At 35.0% G+C, this 20000-nt stretch overlaps 1 non-coding gene across 1 annotated transcript; it reads right to left on the reverse strand.

Annotated features, from left to right (window-relative positions):
* Positions 1-805: 805 nt before the first annotated feature.
* Positions 806-2726, reverse strand: LOC143263135 (small subunit ribosomal RNA). Its single transcript, XR_013036690.1, has one exon. It is a non-coding gene; the product is annotated as a small subunit ribosomal RNA (ribosomal RNA).
* Positions 2727-20000: the final 17274 nt, after the last annotated feature.

Below are 20000 nucleotides of genomic sequence, written 5' to 3' on the forward strand. Positions count from 1 at the left end.
TCTCTTGATACCAATGTAAACGAGCATTAAGTTATCTTCAGACTGCCCGATATTTTCGTCCTTTGGACTTTCCCAACGATTCCTTTTTTTCTTTTTTTTTTTACACCACAGCGAAGACTTGAGGAAGCGTGATTAGCACGCTCGCATCCCTCCCTGTCCTACTACAACTGTGTGTGTGTGTGTAAAGAAAGAAAAAAGAATACATTGGCTTTCTCTCTATCGAGAAGATGGCCTACGCAACGCAGATCAAAGGCCTAATACGTGTAATATAATACGCGTCTGGCCGTGTATAAATCACGCACGAATGATCTGGTCGGGCCCAACTCTTCTCGTACGCTTATTTTTCCGTGTTGGGGCACTATCATAAAATCACACAAACCCCAACACGTGTGTGTCTTGGAAGGAAGATGGCCTACGCAACGCAGATCAAAGGCCTAATACGTGTAGTACACACGTCTGCCGTGTAAATCACGCACGAATGATCTGGTCGGGCCCAACTCTTCTCCACCACACCACATCCCAACTTTGTACATTTTTATATATTTTTGTGCGTTGGGGCACCTTCATAATCACAAACCCCAACAACACATATATCTCTCTCTCTTTGAAAGATTTGTTGTGGCCTACGCAACGCAGATCAAAGGCCTAATACGTGTAGTACACACGTCTGGCCGTGTAAATCACGCACGAATGATCTGGCGGGCTCAACAATATCTTTTTTTTTTATATGAATTCTTATCCACAAACTAATCGAATTCATTTTCTCTCCTCCTCTCCTCTCTCTTTGAGATATATTGGAACATTGTAATGATCCTTCCGCAGGTTCACCTACGGAAACCTTGTTACGACTTTTACTTCCTCTAAATAATCAAGTTTGGTCATCTTCCCGGCATCATCGGCAATGCCGAAACATTGCCGCGCACCAGTCCGAAGACCTCACTAAATCATTCAATCGGTAGTAGCGACGGGCGGTGTGTACAAAGGGCAGGGACGTAATCAACGCGAGCTTATGACTCGCGCTTACTGGGAATTCCTCGTTCATGGGGAATAATTGCAAGCCCCAATCCCTAGCACGAAGGAGGTTCAGCGGGTTACCCGGGCCTTTCGGCCAGGGAACACACGCTGATTCCTTCAGTGTAGCGCGCGTGCGGCCCAGAACATCTAAGGGCATCACAGACCTGTTATTGCTCAATCTCGTGCGGCTAGAAGCCGCCTGTCCCTCTAAGAAGATTTGTTTGTACGTTGGTAGTAAAAACCCCACCGGCAGAAGCCGAGAGCCTTCGAGATACCATAATTACGTCTATTTAGCAGGCTAGAGTCTCGTTCGTTATCGGAATTAACCAGACAAATCGCTCCACCAACTAAGAACGGCCATGCACCACCACCCACCGAATCAAGAAAGAGCTATCAATCTGTCAATCCTTCCGGTGTCCGGGCCTGGTGAGGTTTCCCGTGTTGAGTCAAATTAAGCCGCAGGCTCCACTCCTGGTGGTGCCCTTCCGTCAATTCCTTTAAGTTTCAGCTTTGCAACCATACTTCCCCCGGAACCCAAAAGCTTTGGTTTCCCGGAAGCTGCCCGCCGAGTCATCGTAGGAACTTCGGCGGATCGCTAGCTGGCATCGTTTATGGTTAGAACTAGGGCGGTATCTGATCGCCTTCGAACCTCTAACTTTCGTTCTTGATTAATGAAAACATTTTTGGCAAATGCTTTCGCTTCTGTCCGTCTTGCGACGATCCAAGAATTTCACCTCTAACGTCGCAATACGAATGCCCCCATCTGTCCCTATTAATCATTACCTCGGGGTTCCGAAAACCAACAAAATAGAACCGAGGTCCTATTCCATTATTCCATGCACACAGTATTCAGGCGAAGGTAGCCTGCTTTGAGCACTCTAATTTGTTCAAAGTAAACGTACCGGCCCACCTCGACACTCAGTGAAGAGCACCGCGATGGGATATTAGTTGGACCGCCCCGTGAAGAGCAAAGCCCACCGGTAGGACGTACCACATAATGCCAGTTAAACACCGCGAGCGATGAACCGACACTGTGACACACAGATTCAACTACGAGCTTTTTAACCGCAACAACTTTAATATACGCTATTGGAGCTGGAATTACCGCGGCTGCTGGCACCAGACTTGCCCTCCAATGGATCCTCGTTAAAGGATTTAAAGTGTACTCATTCCGATTACGGGGCCTCGGATGAGTCCCGTATCGTTATTTTTCGTCACTACCTCCCCGTGCCGGGAGTGGGTAATTTGCGCGCCTGCTGCCTTCCTTGGATGTGGTAGCCGTTTCTCAGGCTCCCTCTCCGGAATCGAACCCTGATTCCCCGTTACCCGTTACAACCATGGTAGGCGCAGAACCTACCATCGACAGTTGATAAGGCAGACATTTGAAAGATGCGTCGCCGGTGCTATAAGACCATGCGATCAGCACAAAGTTATTCAGAGTCACCAAAGCAAACGATGGACGAGTGTAAACACCCGCCACCGATTGGTTTTGATCTAATAAAAGCGTTCCTACCATCTCTGGTCGGAACTCTGTTTTGCATGTATTAGCTCTAGAATTACCACAGTTATCCAAGTAAATTTTAGTACGATCTAAGAAACCATAACTGATTTAATGAGCCATTCGCGGTTTCACCTTAATACGGCATGTACTGAGACATGCATGGCTTAATCTTTGAGACAAGCATATGACTACTGGCAGGATCAACCAGGGAACTATACAATATGTATATATAAAATGGACAAAATTTAAATCCTTTTCCATCGTCGCCTGTTTCATATATATATGTCAGGTCGACACACCACTTTTCTCTTTCAAATATGTACAAGTTTTGCCACATTCCGCGCTTGTAACATATCTTCTTTAACGCTCAATTTCTTTCATTTTTCTACCATACAGATATTTTACCGTACGCCCAAAAACGTACGTATTATATTTTTGTTCTATCATAAAATCACATTTTTCTACGTACGCCAGCTTCGTACGTTTCTATCTTTGCCTTCATAAAATCACAAGATAATTTTATCTTCAAGAGTCTCGCTATTAACATCTTGTAAGATAAATGTACGTCCCAGCTAAAACGTACAAATACTTCAAGTTAAGTAATAATATATCATCGCTATTGACAAATTTTTAAGATCCAAGACACAGTTCTCTCTATATGTTTTAATATTTTTTATGTACTCAAATATATTCAAAGGAAAAAGTACATGGGTGATGCCATAGTCGTGGAAGCGCGTACGCTCACGCTGATCTTCTGACCGCCGGAAGCACGAAACCTCTGATCTGGGCAAAATCGGCAAGCCGAGGAAGAACGGACAGGACACATGCTGGACTGGCGAGAAAGCGTGTTCTTCCGCTCGCGCTAGGCATTTCGATTTCTGACACCTCTTGATTTAAAAAATCAGTTTTTTGATAGTTTTCTCTCTCCACTGGGCTATTCATTTTAGCCACAGTTTTCAATTGGTACGATTTGCTTCCAAATCTTACAGATGCATTTTAAAAAATTTTTCCATCGCTCGGACAGAAGAGTCGATTGCTCAGTGAGTACGAGTATACATACAAAGTGCATACGGGTAACCAACCCCGTAGGGCTTGCCACATATGGGCCATTCGGTCAAAGACACCGACCCGTGGCCACGCTGTGTGGAGAAAAGTCCGTAACGTAAACGGCACGAAACAGTCAGGACCGAAGCCCCGAAGGAGCTCTGAGACAGCTTCTCGACCGAGATCGTAGAATTGGCCCAAAACCCGCTCTGCTCCGTCCGCCTCGCACGGACCGTGTATCTCTTATAGATACCGAACGGCCGGCAAGGACGCCGGCGCCGCCGGCCGAATAGCACGCGCGCTTATGAGTGTAAACCGCCGCGGCAACAGACCGCCCGGCCGTGCTGTTGTAACATAGCGCGTGAACGAACGAAAAAAAAATTTATAGTAAACATTAAAATAAACTACATTACCGTAAACTAGACAAAAAATTACACATTTTTTCCCAATATGAAAATTTTCACAAACTTTTCAAAGTCCCATCGCATCGAGTAAACTTTTTTAATAACGCTTCCGCACGATTCTAAATGCTTAATCCATATGTGAAATCGTTCACTGATCACGAATATCGTATTTAAAAAAATTACAAAAATTTATTTTTCAAAATAATCAAAAAAAACCGAAAAATCACAAGAGTAAAGTACCATTATTTTAAACAATATGTCGTTCTAAATGCTTAATCCCTATGTAAAAAAGTTATCTAAGCAAGAATATGTAATTGAAAAAAATTAGAAAAATTTATTTTAGCCGTAAATCGAAAATAATGGGGACACCGGAGCTGTTCGAAGCGCCGAGACGCGCCGCGTACGGCTGAATATTTTCTAAGTCCCAACGTACCGATCAAGAGTAAAGTACCATTTTCCTACATTAGATTTCGTTCTAAATGCTTAATCCCTATGTAAAAACGTTAGTTAAGCAAGAATATCGTATTTTTAAAAAAATCTAATGATAGGATTTTCCAGAAAATTGAAAAAACCGAAAAATGTCAAGAGTAAAGTGCCATTTTCTGACATTAGATTTCGTTCTAAATGCTTAATCCCTATGTAGAAACGTTAGTTAAGCAAGAATATCGTATTTTTAAAAAAATCTAATGATAGGATTTTTCAGAAAATTGAAAAAACCGTAAAATGTCAAGAGTAAAGTGCCCTTATTTTAAACAATGTATCGTTCTAAATGCTTAATCCCTATGTAAAAAAGTTATTTTAGCAGGAATATGTTATTGAAAAAAATTAGAAAAATTTATTTTAGCCGTAAATCGAAAATAATGGGGACACCGGAGCTGTTCGAAGCGCCGAGCGCGCCGCGTACGCCCGAATATTTTCAAAGTCCCAACGTACCGATCAAGAGTAAAGTACCATTTTCCTACATTAGATTTCGTTCTAAATGCTTAATCCCTATGTAAAAACGTTAGTTAAGCAAGAATATCGTATTTTTAAAAAAATCTAATGATAGGATTTTCCAGAAAATTGAAAAAACCGAAAAATGTCAAGAGTAAAGTGCCATTTTCTGACATTAGATTTCGTTCTAAATGCTTAATCCCTATGTAGAAACGTTAGTTAAGCAAGAATATCGTATTTTTAAAAAAATCTAATGATAGGATTTTTCAGAAAATTGAAAAAACCGTAAAATGTCAAGAGTAAAGTGCCCTTACTTTAAACAATGTATCGTTCTAAATGCTTAATCCCTATGTAAAAAAGTTATTTAAGCAGGAATATGTTATTGAAAAAAATTAGAAAAATTTATTTTAGCCGTAAATCGAAAATAATGGATCGAGCGAATCGGTCGATTGCGCCGAGACGCGCTATGATGCAACAGACGAGCGATTGGAACGCCCGAATATTTTCAAAGTCCCAACGTACCGATCAAGAGTAAAGTACCATTTTCCTACATTAGATTTCGTTCTAAATGCTTAATCCCTATGTAAAAACGTTAGTTAAGCAAGAATATCGTATTTTTAAAAAAATCTAATGATAGGATTTTCCAGAAAATTGAAAAAACCGAAAAATGTCAAGAGTAAAGTGCCATTTTCTGACATTAGATTTCGTTCTAAATGCTTAATCCCTATGTAGAAACGTTAGTTAAGCAAGAATATCGTATTTTTAAAAAAATCTAATGATAGGATTTTTCAGAAAATTGAAAAAACCGTAAAATGTCAAGAGTAAAGTGCCCTTACTTTAAACAATGTATCGTTCTAAATGCTTAATCCCTATGTAAAAAAGTTATTTAAGCAGGAATATGTTATTGAAAAAAATTAGAAAAATTTATTTTAGCCGTAAATCGAAAATATAGGATCGAGCGAATCGGTCGATTGCGCCGAGACGCGCTATGATGCAACAGACGAGCGATTGGAACGCCCGAATATTTTCAAAGTCCCAACGTACCGATCAAGAGTAAAGTACCATTTTCCTACATTAGATTTCGTTCTAAATGCTTAATCCCTATGTAAAAACGTTAGTTAAGCAAGAATATCGTATTTTTAAAAAAATCTAATGATAGGATTTTCCAGAAAATTGAAAAAACCGAAAAATGTCAAGAGTAAAGTGCCATTTTCTGACATTAGATTTCGTTCTAAATGCTTAATCCCTATGTAGAAACGTTAGTTAAGCAAGAATATCGTATTTTTAAAAAAATCTAATGATAGGATTTTTCAGAAAATTGAAAAAACCGTAAAATGTCAAGAGTAAAGTGCCCTTACTTTAAACAATGTATCGTTCTAAATGCTTAATCCCTATGTAAAAAAGTTATTTAAGCAGGAATATGTTATTGAAAAAAATTAGAAAAATTTATTTTAGCCGTAAATCGAAAATAATGGATCGAGCGAATCGGTCGATTGCGCCGAGACGCGCTATGATGCAACAGACGAGCGATTGGAACGCCCGAATATTTTCAAAGTCCCAACGTACCGATCAAGAGTAAAGTACCATTTTCCTACATTAGATTTCGTTCTAAATGCTTAATCCCTATGTAAAAACGTTAGTTAAGCAAGAATATCGTATTTTTAAAAAAATCTAATGATAGGATTTTCCAGAAAATTGAAAAAACCGAAAAATGTCAAGAGTAAAGTGCCATTTTCTGACATTAGATTTCGTTCTAAATGCTTAATCCCTATGTAGAAACGTTAGTTAAGCAAGAATATCGTATTTTTAAAAAAATCTAATGATAGGATTTTTCAGAAAATTGAAAAAACCGTAAAATGTCAAGAGTAAAGTGCCCTTACTTTAAACAATGTATCGTTCTAAATGCTTAATCCCTATGTAAAAAAGTTATTTAAGCAGGAATATGTTATTGAAAAAAATTAGAAAAATTTATTTTAGCCGTAAATCGAAAATAATGGGGACACCGGAGCTGTTCGAAGCGCCGAGCGCGTCGCGTACGCCCGAATATTTTCAAAGTCCCAACGTACCGATCAAGAGTAAAGTACCATTTTCCTACATTAGATTCCGTTCTAAATGCTTAATCCCTATGTAAAAACGTTAGTTAAGCAAGAATATCGTATTTTTAAAAAAATCTAATGATAGGATTTTCCAGAAAATTGAAAAAACCGAAAAATGTCAAGAGTAAAGTGCCATTTTCTGACATTAGATTTCGTTCTAAATGCTTAATCCCTATGTAGAAACGTTAGTTAAGCAAGAATATCGTATTTTTAAAAAAATCTAATGATAGGATTCTTCAGAAAAGTGAAAAAACCGTAAAATGTCAAGAGTAAAGTGCCCTTACTTTAAACAATGTATCGTTCTAAATGCTTAATCCCTATGTAAAAAAGTTATTTAAGCAGGAATATGTTATTGAAAAAAATTAGAAAAATTTATTTTAGCCGTAAATCGAAAATAATGGATCGAGCGAATCGGTCGATTGCGCCGAGACGCGCTATGATGCAACAGACGAGCGATTGGAACGCCCGAATATTTTCAAAGTCCCAACGTACCGATCAAGAGTAAAGTACCATTTTCCTACATTAGATTTCGTTCTAAATGCTTAATCCCTATGTAAAAACGTTAGTTAAGCAAGAATATCGTATTTTTAAAAAAATCTAATGATAGGATTTTCCAGAAAATTGAAAAAACCGAAAAATGTCAAGAGTAAAGTGCCATTTTCTGACATTAGATTTCGTTCTAAATGCTTAATCCCTATGTAGAAACGTTAGTTAAGCAAGAATATCGTATTTTTAAAAAAATCTAATGATAGGATTTTTCAGAAAATTGAAAAAACCGTAAAATGTCAAGAGTAAAGTGCCCTTACTTTAAACAATGTATCGTTCTAAATGCTTAATCCCTATGTAAAAAAGTTATTTAAGCAGGAATATGTTATTGAAAAAAATTAGAAAAATTTATTTTAGCCGTAAATCGAAAATAATGGATCGAGCGAATCGGTCGATTGCGCCGAGACGCGCTATGATGCAACAGACGAGCGATTGGAACGCCCGAATATTTTCAAAGTCCCAACGTACCGATCAAGAGTAAAGTACCATTTTCCTACATTAGATTTCGTTCTAAATGCTTAATCCCTATGTAAAAACGTTAGTTAAGCAAGAATATCGTATTTTTAAAAAAATCTAATGATAGGATTTTCCAGAAAATTGAAAAAACCGAAAAATGTCAAGAGTAAAGTGCCATTTTCTGACATTAGATTTCGTTCTAAATGCTTAATCCCTATGTAGAAACGTTAGTTAAGCAAGAATATCGTATTTTTAAAAAAATCTAATGATAGGATTTTTCAGAAAATTGAAAAAACCGTAAAATGTCAAGAGTAAAGTGCCCTTATTTTAAACAATGTATCGTTCTAAATGCTTAATCCCTATGTAAAAAAGTTATTTTAGCAGGAATATGTTATTGAAAAAAATTAGAAAAATTTATTTTAGCCGTAAATCGAAAATAATGGGGACACCGGAGCTGTTCGAAGCGCCGAGCGCGTCGCGTACGCCCGAATATTTTCAAAGTCCCAACGTACCGATCAAGAGTAAAGTACCATTTTCCTACATTAGATTCCGTTCTAAATGCTTAATCCCTATGTAAAAACGTTAGTTAAGCAAGAATATCGTATTTTTAAAAAAATCTAATGATAGGATTTTCCAGAAAATTGAAAAAACCGAAAAATGTCAAGAGTAAAGTGCCATTTTCTGACATTAGATTTCGTTCTAAATGCTTAATCCCTATGTAGAAACGTTAGTTAAGCAAGAATATCGTATTTTTAAAAAAATCTAATGATAGGATTTTTCAGAAAATTGAAAAAACCGTAAAATGTCAAGAGTAAAGTGCCCTTACTTTAAACAATGTATCGTTCTAAATGCTTAATCCCTATGTAAAAAAGTTATTTAAGCAGGAATATGTTATTGAAAAAAATTAGAAAAATTTATTTTAGCCGTAAATCGAAAATAATGGATCGAGCGAATCGGTCGATTGCGCCGAGACGCGCTATGATGCAACAGACGAGCGATTGGAACGCCCGAATATTTTCAAAGTCCCATCGTACCGATCAAGAGTAAAGTACCATTTTCCTACATTAGATTTCGTTCTAAATGCTTAATCCCTATGTAAAAACGTTAGTTAAGCAAGAATATCGTATTTTTAAAAAAATCTAATGATAGGATTTTCCAGAAAATTGAAAAAACCGAAAAATGTCAAGAGTAAAGTGCCATTTTCTGACATTAGATTTCGTTCTAAATGCTTAATCCCTATGTAGAAACGTTAGTTAAGCAAGAATATCGTATTTTTAAAAAAATCTAATGATAGGATTTTTCAGAAAATTGAAAAAACCGTAAAATGTCAAGAGTAAAGTGCCCTTACTTTAAACAATGTATCGTTCTAAATGCTTAATCCCTATGTAAAAAAGTTATTTAAGCAGGAATATGTTATTGAAAAAAATTAGAAAAATTTATTTTAGCCGTAAATCGAAAATAATGGATCGAGCGAATCGGTCGATTGCGCCGAGACGCGCTATGATGCAACAGACGAGCGATTGGAACGCCCGAATATTTTCAAAGTCCCAACGTACCGATCAAGAGTAAAGTACCATTTTCCTACATTAGATTTCGTTCTAAATGCTTAATCCCTATGTAAAAACGTTAGTTAAGCAAGAATATCGTATTTTTAAAAAAATCTAATGATAGGATTTTCCAGAAAATTGAAAAAACCGAAAAATGTCAAGAGTAAAGTGCCATTTTCTGACATTAGATTTCGTTCTAAATGCTTAATCCCTATGTAGAAACGTTAGTTAAGCAAGAATATCGTATTTTTAAAAAAATCTAATGATAGGATTTTTCAGAAAATTGAAAAAACCGTAAAATGTCAAGAGTAAAGTGCCCTTATTTTAAACAATGTATCGTTCTAAATGCTTAATCCCTATGTAAAAAAGTTATTTTAGCAGGAATATGTTATTGAAAAAAATTAGAAAAATTTATTTTAGCCGTAAATCGAAAATAATGGGGACACCGGAGCTGTTCGAAGCGCCGAGCGCGTCGCGTACGCCCGAATATTTTCAAAGTCCCAACGTACCGATCAAGAGTAAAGTACCATTTTCCTACATTAGATTCCGTTCTAAATGCTTAATCCCTATGTAAAAACGTTAGTTAAGCAAGAATATCGTATTTTTAAAAAAATCTAATGATAGGATTTTCCAGAAAATTGAAAAAACCGAAAAATGTCAAGAGTAAAGTGCCATTTTCTGACATTAGATTTCGTTCTAAATGCTTAATCCCTATGTAGAAACGTTAGTTAAGCAAGAATATCGTATTTTTAAAAAAATCTAATGATAGGATTTTTCAGAAAATTGAAAAAACCGTAAAATGTCAAGAGTAAAGTGCCCTTACTTTAAACAATGTATCGTTCTAAATGCTTAATCCCTATGTAAAAAAGTTATTTAAGCAGGAATATGTTATTGAAAAAAATTAGAAAAATTTATTTTAGCCGTAAATCGAAAATAATGGATCGAGCGAATCGGTCGATTGCGCCGAGACGCGCTATGATGCAACAGACGAGCGATTGGAACGCCCGAATATTTTCAAAGTCCCATCGTACCGATCAAGAGTAAAGTACCATTTTCCTACATTAGATTTCGTTCTAAATGCTTAATCCCTATGTAAAAACGTTAGTTAAGCAAGAATATCGTATTTTTAAAAAAATCTAATGATAGGATTTTCCAGAAAATTGAAAAAACCGAAAAATGTCAAGAGTAAAGTGCCATTTTCTGACATTAGATTTCGTTCTAAATGCTTAATCCCTATGTAGAAACGTTAGTTAAGCAAGAATATCGTATTTTTAAAAAAATCTAATGATAGGATTTTTCAGAAAATTGAAAAAACCGTAAAATGTCAAGAGTAAAGTGCCCTTATTTTAAACAATGTATCGTTCTAAATGCTTAATCCCTATGTAAAAAAGTTATTTTAGCAGGAATATGTTATTGAAAAAAATTAGAAAAATTTATTTTAGCCGTAAATCGAAAATAATGGGGACACCGGAGCTGTTCGAAGCGCCGAGCGCGCCGCGTACGCCCGAATATTTTCAAAGTCCCAACGTACCGATCAAGAGTAAAGTACCATTTTCCTACATTAGATTTCGTTCTAAATGCTTAATCCCTATGTAAAAACGTTAGTTAAGCAAGAATATCGTATTTTTAAAAAAATCTAATGATAGGATTTTCCAGAAAATTGAAAAAACCGAAAAATGTCAAGAGTAAAGTGCCATTTTCTGACATTAGATTTCGTTCTAAATGCTTAATCCCTATGTAGAAACGTTAGTTAAGCAAGAATATCGTATTTTTAAAAAAATCTAATGATAGGATTTTTCAGAAAATTGAAAAAACCGTAAAATGTCAAGAGTAAAGTGCCCTTACTTTAAACAATGTATCGTTCTAAATGCTTAATCCCTATGTAAAAAAGTTATTTAAGCAGGAATATGTTATTGAAAAAAATTAGAAAAATTTATTTTAGCCGTAAATCGAAAATAATGGATCGAGCGAATCGGTCGATTGCGCCGAGACGCGCTATGATGCAACAGACGAGCGATTGGAACGCCCGAATATTTTCAAAGTCCCAACGTACCGATCAAGAGTAAAGTACCATTTTCCTACATTAGATTTCGTTCTAAATGCTTAATCCCTATGTAAAAACGTTAGTTAAGCAAGAATATCGTATTTTTAAAAAAATCTAATGATAGGATTTTCCAGAAAATTGAAAAAACCGAAAAATGTCAAGAGTAAAGTGCCATTTTCTGACATTAGATTTCGTTCTAAATGCTTAATCCCTATGTAGAAACGTTAGTTAAGCAAGAATATCGTATTTTTAAAAAAATCTAATGATAGGATTTTTCAGAAAATTGAAAAAACCGTAAAATGTCAAGAGTAAAGTGCCCTTACTTTAAACAATGTATCGTTCTAAATGCTTAATCCCTATGTAAAAAAGTTATTTAAGCAGGAATATGTTATTGAAAAAAATTAGAAAAATTTATTTTAGCCGTAAATCGAAAATATAGGATCGAGCGAATCGGTCGATTGCGCCGAGACGCGCTATGATGCAACAGACGAGCGATTGGAACGCCCGAATATTTTCAAAGTCCCAACGTACCGATCAAGAGTAAAGTACCATTTTCCTACATTAGATTTCGTTCTAAATGCTTAATCCCTATGTAAAAACGTTAGTTAAGCAAGAATATCGTATTTTTAAAAAAATCTAATGATAGGATTTTCCAGAAAATTGAAAAAACCGAAAAATGTCAAGAGTAAAGTGCCATTTTCTGACATTAGATTTCGTTCTAAATGCTTAATCCCTATGTAGAAACGTTAGTTAAGCAAGAATATCGTATTTTTAAAAAAATCTAATGATAGGATTTTTCAGAAAATTGAAAAAACCGTAAAATGTCAAGAGTAAAGTGCCCTTACTTTAAACAATGTATCGTTCTAAATGCTTAATCCCTATGTAAAAAAGTTATTTAAGCAGGAATATGTTATTGAAAAAAATTAGAAAAATTTATTTTAGCCGTAAATCGAAAATAATGGATCGAGCGAATCGGTCGATTGCGCCGAGACGCGCTATGATGCAACAGACGAGCGATTGGAACGCCCGAATATTTTCAAAGTCCCAACGTACCGATCAAGAGTAAAGTACCATTTTCCTACATTAGATTTCGTTCTAAATGCTTAATCCCTATGTAAAAACGTTAGTTAAGCAAGAATATCGTATTTTTAAAAAAATCTAATGATAGGATTTTCCAGAAAATTGAAAAAACCGAAAAATGTCAAGAGTAAAGTGCCATTTTCTGACATTAGATTTCGTTCTAAATGCTTAATCCCTATGTAGAAACGTTAGTTAAGCAAGAATATCGTATTTTTAAAAAAATCTAATGATAGGATTTTTCAGAAAATTGAAAAAACCGTAAAATGTCAAGAGTAAAGTGCCCTTACTTTAAACAATGTATCGTTCTAAATGCTTAATCCCTATGTAAAAAAGTTATTTAAGCAGGAATATGTTATTGAAAAAAATTAGAAAAATTTATTTTAGCCGTAAATCGAAAATAATGGGGACACCGGAGCTGTTCGAAGCGCCGAGCGCGTCGCGTACGCCCGAATATTTTCAAAGTCCCAACGTACCGATCAAGAGTAAAGTACCATTTTCCTACATTAGATTCCGTTCTAAATGCTTAATCCCTATGTAAAAACGTTAGTTAAGCAAGAATATCGTATTTTTAAAAAAATCTAATGATAGGATTTTCCAGAAAATTGAAAAAACCGAAAAATGTCAAGAGTAAAGTGCCATTTTCTGACATTAGATTTCGTTCTAAATGCTTAATCCCTATGTAGAAACGTTAGTTAAGCAAGAATATCGTATTTTTAAAAAAATCTAATGATAGGATTCTTCAGAAAAGTGAAAAAACCGTAAAATGTCAAGAGTAAAGTGCCCTTACTTTAAACAATGTATCGTTCTAAATGCTTAATCCCTATGTAAAAAAGTTATTTAAGCAGGAATATGTTATTGAAAAAAATTAGAAAAATTTATTTTAGCCGTAAATCGAAAATAATGGATCGAGCGAATCGGTCGATTGCGCCGAGACGCGCTATGATGCAACAGACGAGCGATTGGAACGCCCGAATATTTTCAAAGTCCCAACGTACCGATCAAGAGTAAAGTACCATTTTCCTACATTAGATTTCGTTCTAAATGCTTAATCCCTATGTAAAAACGTTAGTTAAGCAAGAATATCGTATTTTTAAAAAAATCTAATGATAGGATTTTCCAGAAAATTGAAAAAACCGAAAAATGTCAAGAGTAAAGTGCCATTTTCTGACATTAGATTTCGTTCTAAATGCTTAATCCCTATGTAGAAACGTTAGTTAAGCAAGAATATCGTATTTTTAAAAAAATCTAATGATAGGATTTTTCAGAAAATTGAAAAAACCGTAAAATGTCAAGAGTAAAGTGCCCTTACTTTAAACAATGTATCGTTCTAAATGCTTAATCCCTATGTAAAAAAGTTATTTAAGCACGAATATGTTATTGAAAAAAATTAGAAAAATTTATTTTAGCCGTAAATCGAAAATAATGGATCGAGCGAATCGGTCGATTGCGCCGAGACGCGCTATGATGCAACAGACGAGCGATTGGAACGCCCGAATATTTTCAAAGTCCCAACGTACCGATCAAGAGTAAAGTACCATTTTCCTACATTAGATTTCGTTCTAAATGCTTAATCCCTATGTAAAAACGTTAGTTAAGCAAGAATATCGTATTTTTAAAAAAATCTAATGATAGGATTTTCCAGAAAATTGAAAAAACCGAAAAATGTCAAGAGTAAAGTGCCATTTTCTGACATTAGATTTCGTTCTAAATGCTTAATCCCTATGTAGAAACGTTAGTTAAGCAAGAATATCGTATTTTTAAAAAAATCTAATGATAGGATTTTTCAGAAAATTGAAAAAACCGTAAAATGTCAAGAGTAAAGTGCCCTTACTTTAAACAATGTATCGTTCTAAATGCTTAATCCCTATGTAAAAAAGTTATTTAAGCAGGAATATGTTATTGAAAAAAATTAGAAAAATTTATTTTAGCCGTAAATCGAAAATATAGGATCGAGCGAATCGGTCGATTGCGCCGAGACGCGCTATGATGCAACAGACGAGCGATTGGAACGCCCGAATATTTTCAAAGTCCCAACGTACCGATCAAGAGTAAAGTACCATTTTCCTACATTAGATTTCGTTCTAAATGCTTAATCCCTATGTAAAAACGTTAGTTAAGCAAGAATATCGTATTTTTAAAAAAATCTAATGATAGGATTTTCCAGAAAATTGAAAAAACCGAAAAATGTCAAGAGTAAAGTGCCATTTTCTGACATTAGATTTCGTTCTAAATGCTTAATCCCTATGTAGAAACGTTAGTTAAGCAAGAATATCGTATTTTTAAAAAAATCTAATGATAGGATTTTTCAGAAAATTGAAAAAACCGTAAAATGTCAAGAGTAAAGTGCCCTTACTTTAAACAATGTATCGTTCTAAATGCTTAATCCCTATGTAAAAAAGTTATTTAAGCAGGAATATGTTATTGAAAAAAATTAGAAAAATTTATTTTAGCCGTAAATCGAAAATAATGGATCGAGCGAATCGGTCGATTGCGCCGAGACGCGCTATGATGCAACAGACGAGCGATTGGAACGCCCGAATATTTTCAAAGTCCCAACGTACCGATCAAGAGTAAAGTACCATTTTCCTACATTAGATTTCGTTCTAAATGCTTAATCCCTATGTAAAAACGTTAGTTAAGCAAGAATATCGTATTTTTAAAAAAATCTAATGATAGGATTTTCCAGAAAATTGAAAAAACCGAAAAATGTCAAGAGTAAAGTGCCATTTTCTGACATTAGATTTCGTTCTAAATGCTTAATCCCTATGTAGAAACGTTAGTTAAGCAAGAATATCGTATTTTTAAAAAAATCTAATGATAGGATTTTTCAGAAAATTGAAAAAACCGTAAAATGTCAAGAGTAAAGTGCCCTTACTTTAAACAATGTATCGTTCTAAATGCTTAATCCCTATGTAAAAAAGTTATTTAAGCAGGAATATGTTATTGAAAAAAATTAGAAAAATTTATTTTAGCCGTAAATCGAAAATAATGGGGACACCGGAGCTGTTCGAAGCGCCGAGCGCGTCGCGTACGCCCGAATATTTTCAAAGTCCCAACGTACCGATCAAGAGTAAAGTACCATTTTCCTACATTAGATTCCGTTCTAAATGCTTAATCCCTATGTAAAAACGTTAGTTAAGCAAGAATATCGTATTTTTAAAAAAATCTAATGATAGGATTTTCCAGAAAATTGAAAAAACCGAAAAATGTCAAGAGTAAAGTGCCATTTTCTGACATTAGATTTCGTTCTAAATGCTTAATCCCTATGTAGAAACGTTAGTTAAGCAAGAATATCGTATTTTTAAAAAAATCTAATGATAGGATTCTTCAGAAAAGTGAAAAAACCGTAAAATGTCAAGAGTAAAGTGCCCTTACTTTAAACAATGTATCGTTCTAAATGCTTAATCCCTATGTAAAAAAGTTATTTAAGCAGGAATATGTTATTGAAAAAAATTAGAAAAATTTATTTTAGCCGTAAATCGAAAATAATGGATCGAGCGAATCGGTCGATTGCGCCGAGACGCGCTATGATGCAACAGACGAGCGATTGGAACGCCCGAATATTTTCAAAGTCCCAACGTACCGATCAAGAGTAAAGTACCATTTTCCTACATTAGATTTCGTTCTAAATGCTTAATCCCTATGTAAAAACGTTAGTTAAGCAAGAATATCGTATTTTTAAAAAAATCTAATGATAGGATTTCCCAGAAAATTGAAAAAACCGAAAAATGTCAAGAGTAAAGTGCCATTTTCTGACATTAGATTTCGTTCTAAATGCTTAATCCCTATGTAGAAACGTTAGTTAAGCAAGAATATCGTATTTTTAAAAAAAATCTAATGATAGGATTTTTCAGAAAATTGAAAAAACCGTAAAATATCAAGAGTAAAGTGCCCTTATTTTAAACAATGTATCGTTCTAAATGCTTAATCCCTATGTAAAAAAGTTATTTAAGCAGGAATATGTTATTGAATAAAATGAGAAAAATTTATTTTAGCCGTAAATCGAAAATAATGGATCGAGCGAATCGGTCGATTGCGCCGAGACGCGCTATGATGCAACAGACGAGCGATTGGAACGCCCGAATATTTTCAAAGTCCCAACGTACCGATCAAGAGTAAAGTACCATTTTCCTACATTAGATTTCGTTCTAAATGCTTAATCCCTATGTAAAAACGTTAGTTAAGCAAGAATATCGTATTTTTAAAAAAATCTAATGATAGGATTTTCCAGAAAATTGAAAAAACCGAAAAATGTCAAGAGTAAAGTGCCATTTTCTGACATTAGATTTCGTTCTAAATGCTTAATCCCTATGTAGAAACGTTAGTTAAGCAAGAATATCGTATTTTTAAAAAAATCTAATGATAGGATTTTTCAGAAAATTGAAAAAACCGTAAAATGTCAAGAGTAAAGTGCCCTTATTTTAAACAATGTATCGTTCTAAATGCTTAATCCCTATGTAAAAAAGTTATTTAAGCAGGAATATGTTATTGAATAAAATGAGAAAAATTTATTTTAGCCGTAAATCGAAAATAATGGATCGAGCGAATCGGTCGATTGCGCCGAGACGCGCTATGATGCAACAGACGAGCGATTGGAACGCCCGAATATTTTCAAAGTCCCAACGTACCGATCAAGAGTAAAGTACCATTTTCCTACATTAGATTTCGTTCTAAATGCTTAATCCCTATGTAAAAACGTTAGTTAAGCAAGAATATCGTATTTTTAAAAAAATCTAATGATAGGATTTCCCAGAAAATTGAAAAAACCGAAAAATGTCAAGAGTAAAGTGCCATTTTCTGACATTAGATTTCGTTCTAAATGCTTAATCCCTATGTAAAAACGTTAGTTAAGCAAGAATATCGTATTTTTAAAAAAATCTAATGATAGGATTTTCCAGAAAATTGAAAAAACCGAAAAATGTCAAGAGTAAAGTGCCATTTTCTGACATTAGATTTCGTTCTAAATGCTTAATCCCTATGTAGAAACGTTAGTTAAGCAAGAATATCGTATTTTTAAAAAAATCTAATGATAGGATTTTTCAGAAAATTGAAAAAACCGTAAAATGTCAAGAGTAAAGTGCCCTTATTTTAAACAATGTATCGTTCTAAATGCTTAATCCCTATGTAAAAAAGTTATTTTAGCAGGAATATGTTATTGAAAAAAATTAGAAAAATTTATTTTAGCCGTAAATCGAAAAAAAGACTGTTCGTTTCTCTGTCTCTCTCGCGCGATCGAACTATCGATGTTTCCCGACAAACTATTGGGAGTTTAATTAAACTTTATACATGAAATTACGCGTTCTGATCCCTGCTACACAGCCGTATACTTTTTATAATTTTGTGGAATCGGGAACCTTGAAATATTTAACATAACGCGGATCGTCTGTCTCTGTCTCTTTCTAGATCGGAAGAATCGATGTTTCCCGGCAAACTATTGGGAGTTTAATTAAACTTTATACATGAAATTACTCGTTTTGATCCCCGCTACACAGCCGTATACTTTTTATAATTTTGTGGAATCGGGAACCTTGAAATATTTAACATAACGCGGATCGTCTGTCTCTGTCTCTTTCTAGATCGGGAGAATCGATGTTTCCCGGCAAACTATTGGGAGATTAATTAAACTTTATACATGAAATTACTCGTTTTGATCCCCGCTACACAGCCGTATACTTTTTATAATTTTGTGGAATCGGGAACCTTGAAATATTTAACATAACGCGGATCGTCTGTCTCTGTCTCTTTCTAGATCGGAAGAATCGATGTTTCCCGGCAAACTATTGGGAGTTTAATTAAACTTTATACATGAAATTACTCGTTTTGATCCCCGCTACACAGCCGTATACTTTTTATAATTTTGTGGAATCGGGAACCTTGAAATATTTAACATAACGCGGATCGTCTGTCTCTGTCTCTTTCTAGATCGGAAGAATCGATGTTTCCCGGCAAACTATTGGGAGTTTAATTAAACTTTATACATGAAATTACTCGTTTTGATCCCCGCTACACAGCCGTATACTTTTTATAATTTTGTGGAATCGGGAACCTTGAAATATTTAACATAACGCGGATCGTCTGTCTCTGTCTCTTTCTAGATCGGAAGAATCGATGTTTCCCGGCAAACTATTGGGAGTTTAATTAAACTTTATACATGAAATTACTCGTTTTGATCCCCGCTACACAGCCGTATACTTTTTATAATTTTGTGGAATCGGGAACCTTGCAATATTTAACATAACGCGGATCGACTATCTCTGTCTCTTTCTAGATCGGAATAATCGATGTTTCCCGGCAAACTATTGGGAGATTAATTAAACTTTATACATGAAATTACTCGTTTTGATCCCCGCTACACAGCCGTATACTTTTTATAATTTTGTGGAATCGGGAACCTTGAAATATTTAACATAACGCGGATCGTCTGTCTCTGTCTCTTTCTAGATCGGAATAATCGTTGTTTCCCGGCAAACTATTGGGAGATTAATTAAACAATATACATGAAATTACTCGTTTTGATCCCCGCTACACAGCCGTATACTTTTTATAATTTTGTGGAATCGGGAACCTTGAAATATTTAACATAACGCGGATCGTCTGTCTCTGTCTCTTTCTAGATCGGAAGAATCGATGTTTCCCGGCAAACTATTGGGAGTTTAATTAAACTTTATACATGAAATTACTCGTTTTGATCCCCGCTACACAGCCGTATACTTTTTATAATTTTGTGGAATCGGGAACCTTGAAATATTTAACATAACGCGGATCGTCTGTCTCTGTCTCTTTCTAGATCGGAATAATCGATGTTTCCCGGCAAACTATTGAGAGATTAATTAAACTTTATACATGAAATTACTCGTTTTGATCCCCGCTACACAGCCGTATACTTTTTATAATTTTGTGGAATCGGGAACCTTGAAATATTTAACATAACGCGGATCGTCTGTCTCTGTCTCTTTCTAGATCGGAAGAATCGATGTTTCCCGGCAAACTATTGGGAGTTTAATTAAACTTTATACATGAAATTACTCGTTTTGATCCCCGCTACACAGCCGTATACTTTTTATAATTTTGTGGAATCGGGAACCTTGCAATATTTAACATAACGCGGATCGACTATCTCTGTCTCTTTCTAGATCGGAATAATCGATGTTTCCCGGCAAACTATTGGGAGATTAATTAAACTTTATACATGAAATTACTCGTTTTGATCCCCGCTACACAGCCGTATACTTTTTATAATTTTGTGGAATCGGGAACCTTGAAATATTTAACATAACGCGGATCGACTGTCTCTGTCTCTTTCTAGATCGGAATAATCGATGTTTCCCGGCAAAG

The sequence above is a fragment of the Megalopta genalis genome, unplaced genomic scaffold (assembly GCF_051020955.1).
Source record: "Megalopta genalis isolate 19385.01 unplaced genomic scaffold, iyMegGena1_principal scaffold0341, whole genome shotgun sequence".
NCBI classification, from domain to species: Eukaryota; Metazoa; Arthropoda; class Insecta; order Hymenoptera; family Halictidae; genus Megalopta; species Megalopta genalis.